The 8,588-nt window shown below is 32.9% G+C and overlaps 1 pseudogene; it reads right to left on the bottom strand.

Annotated features, from left to right (window-relative positions):
- Window positions 1-238: 238 nt before the first annotated feature.
- LOC103610373 lies at window positions 239-1,520 on the bottom strand (annotated as a pseudogene).
- Between the last annotated feature and the right edge of the window lie 7,068 nt (window positions 1,521-8,588).

Here is an 8,588-nt window from a genome sequence, read left to right as displayed (position 1 = left end):
TCATACATAGGTACTGATATTCAAATCTGTACCCAAGAAATATGTGTAATCAATTATATTTTAATAAAACAAATTTTAAAGGTTGACTTTTTTCCCCCCTTTCTCTTGTTAAAAGCAGGAAGTAAAAGCCCAGATTCGTTTTATTTTATTTTATTTTTTCTCATTGCTTTTTTGATCAGGACTTATTCAAAATAAGCTGTCCAAAATGGTTTAGCTTTTATAAAATAAACCTAAGAATTTATGCAGCAGGCTTCTTTTCTCCCTTAGAAGGTTTCTTTTCTGCTGGCTTCTTTTCAGCTACTAGTTTCTTGGTAGCTACAGCCTTTTTTTCTCAAAGGCTTCTTTTGCTTCTTAATACCAACAGCCATCTTTCCTTTCTTCCCCACCACAGGTTTCTTGCCTGCAACCCCTTCTGATTCAGCCTTTAGTGCTGCTGCAGCCTTATCCATGTGGAATTCGTGATTCCTGGCCTGGCAAAGAATGGTGTTCTGGTGCATGGACTTTGCATATGGGGTTAGTCTTGACATGATTCTCAGGTTTTTCAATTGACTCTTCTTCAGGACCTCATGTGAATCTTCTTGCGTGATGCTTGGAGGGCTCTTTGGATCTCTGGACTTTTCAAAATTCTTCTAAGGTCTGTATTCATCATCTTATGCATGAGAAGGTTATAGTTACTATTCAGGGAAGGAGCTTTGTGCCAAGTGCCATACAATTCATCTAAGTTCCAGAAATCACATTTATTCTAAATGCAGAAATGTCCCTCATGCCCACCAGGAACAAGTTTCAAAATGTTCAGTTTGCTGATACTAAGCAGAGTAATTCCTGGGAGGTTTCCAAAGGCCTTGAGGATAGCATTGTCCTCATTGTAGATGATGCAGGGCCTCTTGTGCTGGATATGACTACGGTTTCTCATTTTTCCCTTGCCAGCTCTCATTTGGTGAGACATCGACCTTTTGATATCATTCCATGCCTTAAGTTTCTTAAGAAGCAAAACTGCATCCTTTGTTTTCTTGTACCTTTTAAATTTATCTTCGATCACCAAAGAAAGTTCAGGAACTTCCTCAATACGATGATCTTTAGACATTACCAGCACTGGTAAGGCTGAAGCAGCCAGGACAGAGCAGATGGCATATTACTTTTGGGTAGTATTCAATGTATGGTGCCAACATTGCCAGGTTTGGTTGGAGCAAACATGTGGCCTCTGAGATATTTCCAAAAACACCTTGGCCAGAACGGTGAGTCTCACCACCTTGAATTCTGGATATTCAAACCAGAGCTCTTCCAGTACCCCAAGATTCAGCACTGGTCTGATGATCTACTAATTCACTGACAGCATAGGGCTATCTGTTGTTTTTAAGCAAGTTGATGTGAATAAAGTTGACAATATCTGGTTGAATAGGAGCCTTGAACACAGCTGGCAAAGTGACATTTTTGCCAGATGACTCCCTCTTTTTGGAGTACACTGATATCAGTGGACAAGAACATGCCATGTCAGGAAAAGGAGAAGGCCACACTCCTCTCAACCCAGTGACTCTCACAGGAAAAGCTTGTTTTATTTTATTGCACATTTTTCTTGACTTCAGCTTTCTTGCTTTAGAGAAAATTCACAAAAGTAAACAAGAAACGAAGTAAAAAAGGTTCTGAACAAAGATCAAAATGTTGATTTAGATATTCAAACTTATTCAAGAATGTCAGATTCGGATGAACTATTGCTCTTTCCTGATACTGGAGTAGAAAGAGATAAAAATGTTGAAATATCAGATACTACAGCCATAAGCAAAAAGTCTAATATCCCAGAAAACAGAAGTTAAATTTCATATCTATGGTTAGAATACTTTTAAAATATATTCTCATAGTTGTAACATTTGGAATAACAGTAACTTAGCACTGGTGAATGAATAGGAAAATGCATCCATATATAGCATTCCTGCTGAGGGGAAAAACATAATTCCTGCAAATACTAATGTGTATATAAGCTTAAATTTTTCTCATATATACATATATACACATATATACATATATATACATATATACACATATATACATATATATATATATATATATATATATAGTATAATCTTCTCATGAACACATAAACACACTTGTCATCACCTTATTCTTCAAGCCACTGAATGTATGTGCTATGTTTGATCTAAATATTTCATGCCATTTGATTATGCAGTATGTACATACTGCAAAATGCCAAAATATGTATTGAAATGCATATGCTTGAAGCAAAGTCTGAATAACATGGAAGTGAGATGATCACTACAGCTCTTTAAAACAAATTTCCAGTTAAGAAACCATTTGTTTAAAAACCAGGGGACTAAAATGTTCATGTTTTATTCAAAATTGTTATCTCCTCAAGGAAATCCTAAAAGAACATGGAATTTTTCTCTTATTTTGTATAGTCCTTTCCCATGCGTTTGTCGGTCTTGATGAAAATTCAGTGGTTAGGATTTTCGTTGTTAACCACGTGAGTATTTTCATTGTCAACCATCAGAAATCTTTCGGAAGACTGAATATGTTTAGACAGAAGAAAGCCACAGCCTAAATTAAACACAGCTAACAGGGAATCCAAAATGCCTTGAAGGATAGATAGCAAAGCAGCTGCATAATATGTTTGAAAGAGCAAAGAGAGAGATATTGATCCAAAAACTGGGTTAATTAAAATCCTGGACATAGAAAGATCATATCCCAACCACACCACTTACTCTTCTAGCTTGCTAAATGTTCTAGGTCTCCCAAATAGTTAGCCCATTTCTTTAGTGAAGAACACTTGGACTTTTGTCTGGGATAGAAACACCTACTTGTGCAATTAAATTCTGTATGTGTCTTTTCTATTTACACAATATTGCTTAAAATTATTTTAACTAGAAATATTTTTTTAACCATAGTGTTAAGCTTGTATATTCAAGTCAAATTCTATCCACAAGCTTTGGATGACCTTCCCAAATTATTTAAATCTTGTCTGCCTTGGTGTCAGTTTATGTTAAATGAAGACAACAATATAATATGATTAATGATTAAATCATATAACCTTTTAAAATTGAAATTTGTTCTTTTTTAATTTATTCATTTATTATTATTATTATTAGCATATTCATTCTTACAAATCGTGATGTTTCTTTATGCCCTTTACCTGACCTATCACTTCCCAACCCCCTCCCTCCCTCTCCCCCATATCTAATATCCTTAGGTTTGTTTTCTCCTTCTGAAAGTTCAATGTATTGTTGTGGTCTTTTCTTTATTTATTTCTATCTTACTTTCTTTCTTTCTTTCATTCCTTTCTTCCTCTCTCTTTCTCTCTCCTTCCTTCCCTCCTTCCCTTCCTTCCTTCCTAGCAGCCGGTTATGAGTGAGAACATGTGGTATTTCTCTTTCTTTGTCTGGCTTATTTCACTTAACAGAATTTTCTCCAGACTCATCCATTTTGCACAAATGGCAGAATTTCATTCTTTTTTAAGGCTGAGTAGTATTCCGCTGTGTATATATACCACATTTTCCTTATCCAGTTGTCTATAGATGGACACTTTAGTTGATTCCATATTTTGGCTGCTGTTAAAAGAGCTTTAATGAACATGGGAGTGCAAGTATCCCTTCGAAATGATGATTTCCATTCCTTTGGATATATACCCAGTAGTGGGATTGCTGGATCATACAGTAGTTCTATCTGTAGTTGTTTGAGGAACCTCTACACTGCTTTCCATAATGGCTGTACTCATTACAGTCCCACTGACAGTGGAGAAGAGTTCCCCTTTCCCTGCATCCTTGCCAGCATTTGTTATTCTCAGTCTTTTTAATAATGGCTAATCTAACTGGGGTGTGACAATACCTCAATGTGGTTTGAATTTGCATTTCTCTGATGACCAGTGATGCTGAGCATTTTTTCATTGCCACTTGGCCATTTGTATGTCTTCCTTTGAGAAATGCTTGTTCATCTCCTTTGCCCTTTTTTTAATTGGATTATTCCTATTTTTACTTTATAGTGTTTTGAGATCTTTGTATATTCTGGATATTAATCCCTTGTAAAGCAAGAACATACATTGGGGAAAAGGCTGCCTCTTCTATAAATGGTGCTGGGAAAATTGGGCATCCATATGCTGAAAAAATGAAACTAGAACTGGACCTCTTATCATATACTAAAATCAACTCAAAATGGATTAAATACTTAAATATAAGACCTGATACCATAAAATTACTAAAGGAAAACAGGGGAAACACTCCAGGACATAGGACTTGGCATAGACTTTATGAATAAGACCCCAAAAGCACAAGCAACAAAAGTAAAAATAAACAAATGGGATTATATCAAACTGAAAAGCTTCTGTACAGCAGAGGAAACAACCAACAGAGTGTAAAGACAACCTATGGAGTGGGAGAAATATTTGTAAATCATATAATCTTTATAAAGCACTACCATTATTAATTTTATTATTCCTATCATATTTAATTTAAAAAATTTGAATTCCATCTATCTACATATTTTGATGCACTTTCATAAAAGGAGTGTTAGAAATTAGGAAGTCCTTGGGTTTTTGTTGAATATGTGTGCCTTTATTTTTTATTGTGTATACTTAAAGTGTATAACATTATGTTTGGTATGCATATACATAAAGAAATGAGCACCTCAGTCAAACAAATTAACATATCCATCTTTTCACATGGTAACCTTGTATATGTATGTGGTAATATCACCTAAAATCTATTCTCAGAAAATTTCCAGTATAGCGTAGAATAGTATAAAATACAGTCATCATGTTTTACATTAAGTCTCTAGACATATCACCCTACATAACTGCAAACTTGTACCATTAGACCAACATCTCCCCATTCCCTACCTGCCACACCCCTCCCCTGGTAACCACCTTTTGACTCTTCATTTTTATGAGTTTGACTTATCTTATGTTTCATAATAAGTGAGATCATGTGCTATTTTTCTTTCTGTGTCTGGCATATTCACTTAGCATAACATCCTCTGGGTTCACCCACGTTGTCAAAAATAGTAGGATCTCTCTCTTTTTTGTTTAAGGCTGGATAATATTCTGTTATAAACACGAACACACACACCCCCCACAATTCCTTTATCATTCATTTGTTGATAGACACTTAGTTTATTTCCATATATTGGCTATTGTGAATAATACTGCAATGAAAAGCAAAGATAACTCTATGTGTTACTGATGTCACTCTCTTTGGGTATTATACCCAGAAGAGGGATTACTGGATTGTATGATAGTGTTATTTTTAATTTTTTGATAAACTTCCATACTGTTTCCCATAATGTCTGTACAAATTTACATTCCCATCAACAGTATACAGTCTCCTATTCTCCACACTCGTGCCAAAACTTATATTTTGTCTTTTTGAAAATAGCAACTCTAACAGGTGTGAGGTGATATCTAATGTTGATTTTGATTTGCATTTCCCTGATGATTAGTGATTTTGAACACCTTTTAAAATATCTGTTGGTGATTTGTCTGTCTTCTTTTGAAAAATGTCTATTGATTTGTTTTTTGCCATTGAGTTTTGTGAGTTCCTTATGTTTTTTTTTAATATTAACCTCTTATCATATATATGGTTTGAAAATATTTTTTGCAAACTCATAGGATGCCTTTTCATTTTCTTGATTGTTTCCTTTGCTGTGAGGAAGCTTTTTAGTTTGATGCAGTAACACATTATTTATTTGTGCTTTTGTTGACTGAACTGTGGGTGTGATAATCAAAAAATCATTGCCATGGTTAATATCAAATAGAGTTTCCTGTAGGATTTGTTCTTGGAAAATTATGGTTTTGGGACTGACATTTAAGTCTTTAATACATTTTTAGTTGATCTTTGTCTATGGGGTAAGTTAAGTGCCCAATTCATTTTTTTACACTATTCAGTTTTCCTAACACCATTTAGTGAAGAGACTCTCCTTCCCCCATTGTGCATTCTCGGTGCCCTTGTCAAAAATTAATTGACCTTATTTGCTTTGTTTCTTTTTCTGAGCTCTCTATTCTGTTCCATTGGTCTGTGTGTCTCTTTTTATGCCAATACCATCTTATTTTGTTTACTATAGTTTAGTATCATAATTTGAAAATGGGAAGTGTGATGTTTCCACTGTCCTCTTTTTTTCCTCAAGTTTTTTTGTCTATTTAGGGTCTTTTGTGCCCCCATTTGAATTTAAAATTGATTTTTTCTATTTCTGTAAAAAAATGCTGTTGAAATTTCTATAAGGATTGCTTTAAAACTATATATTGTATGGACATTTTAACGACATTAATTCTTCCAATCAACAAACAAATATTACTACATTTGTTTGTGTCTCCTTCAATTTCTTTCATCAATGTTTTTTATAGTTTTTAGTGTACAGTTCTTTTACTTCCTTGGTTAAATTTATTACTTGGTATTTTATTCTTCTTGATGCTATTGTAAATGGGATTGCTTTCTTGGTTATCTTTTTGGATAGATCCTTACTGGTGTAAAGAAATAAAGCTGATTTTTGTGCATTTATTTTGTATCCTGAAACTTAAGCAAATTTGTTCATTAGTTCTGATTTTGTGGAGTCTTTAGAGTTTTCTGTATTTATAGGATCATGTCATCTGCAAATACTGGTAATTATACTTCTTCCTTTTTTATTTGGATGCCTCTTATTTATTATTTTTACTTGTCTGATTAGTCTTGCTAGTATTTCCAGTACTATGTTAGCAAGAAGTGTCAAGAGTAGGCATCCTTGCCTTAGAGGAGAAGATTTCAGTTTTTCCCAACTGATTATGATGATGGTTATGGGATTTTGATAAATATCCTTTACTGTGTTGCAAAAGTTTTCTTCAACAACTATGTTGTTGAGAGTTTTTATGATAAAAGGATGTTGAACTTTGTGAAATGCATTTTTCTACATCTATTGAGATGATCATAAGGTTTTATCTTTCTTTTGTTAATGTGGTATATCACATTGATTGGTTTGCATATGTTAAACCAGACTTGTATCCCAGGAATAAACCCAAGTTGGCCATGATATATAATCTTTAAGATGTGTTGTTGAATTTAGTTTGCTAATATTTTATTGAAGATTTTTGCATCTATGTTCATCAGAGACATTGTCCTAAACTTTTCATTTCTAGTGGCATATTTGTGTGGAATCCCTTGCATTTTTAATTAAAGGGGAATTAAATGGATAGCACCAAAACGGATAAGAAAGCATACATATGAGGTTTTAGACATATGCGTTACATTCAGGAATATAGCAGTCTGACAATAATATTTACCCATTTATTAATAACTTGTGTTTGTGTTCATACAAATTTAAGGTCTTTTAAATTTAGAAAAATATCTGTTATCTTGTTAAATAACAGCAGTACCAATATGTTTAACTGGTACTGGTGTTGTATAACATAGTGTTCTATGTTAGACAATACTAAGTACAAATAAAAATATATGATTTATTTTTTTCAGAAAATACTTGATCCTGGAAGATAAGACTACAAATCAAGTAAAACAGTGTATTTATCAAGACTAAGAGCTCGATCAAAACTTGTTTCAAAGTTCTTGACTTGCTGCATCCACCAATCCTTTAAGCAATTATGTAAAAAATTTTGACCAATCCCAACCAGTACTTTCTTTTTCAAGAAACATCTTAAAATAATCCAGTCCAGGTTCTACAACACTATAAATATTCTCCTCTGTGACATCCCCCCTCTAAGAAACTATTGAGATACTTTCCTTAAGGGACTACATCTAATAAATTTAACTTTTGATTAACGGATTTTTTATGGTAGTTTTTTGGAGAGTCAAAACTTGACAATATCTTTCATGGATACAACTTTACACATCAGTGGGACTCAAGCTAGTTAAAGGACACAGAAGAGACTTAATTCATTTGAGAATTTGGCTTTATAAATTAATCTTACTTAATTTTCAAACACTTTAAAAAATTTTAAAGTTATCCATTTTAAAAATTGTTATTTACTTAAATGATTTAAAGTTAGATATCCTAACCCTTTAATAGTGAAAAAGAAAAAAAATTACTATAGCAAAAGTAGAGTTTCATTAACTATAAAACTATAAAAATTTGTAAGTGAAACATGAAATTTGTAATGAAATCTAATCTATATTTTTAGTCTTTCCTGATAACTACATAGAAAATATGGCTGAGTTTAACATCTCACCCTCAACGTATCGATGTCTACATATTTCTATGTGATGAATAAGGTTTTGAAAACAAATTTAAGATACTTTTCCAAGTAATAGTTGGTAAATGTTATTAAATACCTCACAGGCATTTAAATTATCACTTCTTGATTTCACAAAATACCCAATTTCTTATTATAACTAAACTCATAAATGTTATGCTATAATGATTTTATTCTTATTCTGAAATTCTTTCTCCAAAAGAGCAAAACAATGTTATATGAGTTGAAATTCTGGTGCAGACTAGTAATCTAGAAGGAGAGAATTTATCTTTTCTTAAAATAGAAGACTCAAAAATGTACTGTTAGTGGCTGATTAGAACAAATCACAATTAATAAAAAATGTGGAATGAGAGACAGTTTCAAGAATACTGTGTTTATAGAACAATTCAAATTAAAATAATTATTGGCAGACATA

The sequence above is a fragment of the Galeopterus variegatus genome, unplaced genomic scaffold (assembly GCF_000696425.1).
Source record: "Galeopterus variegatus unplaced genomic scaffold, G_variegatus-3.0.2 Scaffold11032, whole genome shotgun sequence".
Lineage (NCBI taxonomy): Eukaryota > Metazoa > Chordata > Mammalia > Dermoptera > Cynocephalidae > Galeopterus > Galeopterus variegatus.
This window is presented reverse-complemented; position numbering and strand designations above follow the sequence as displayed.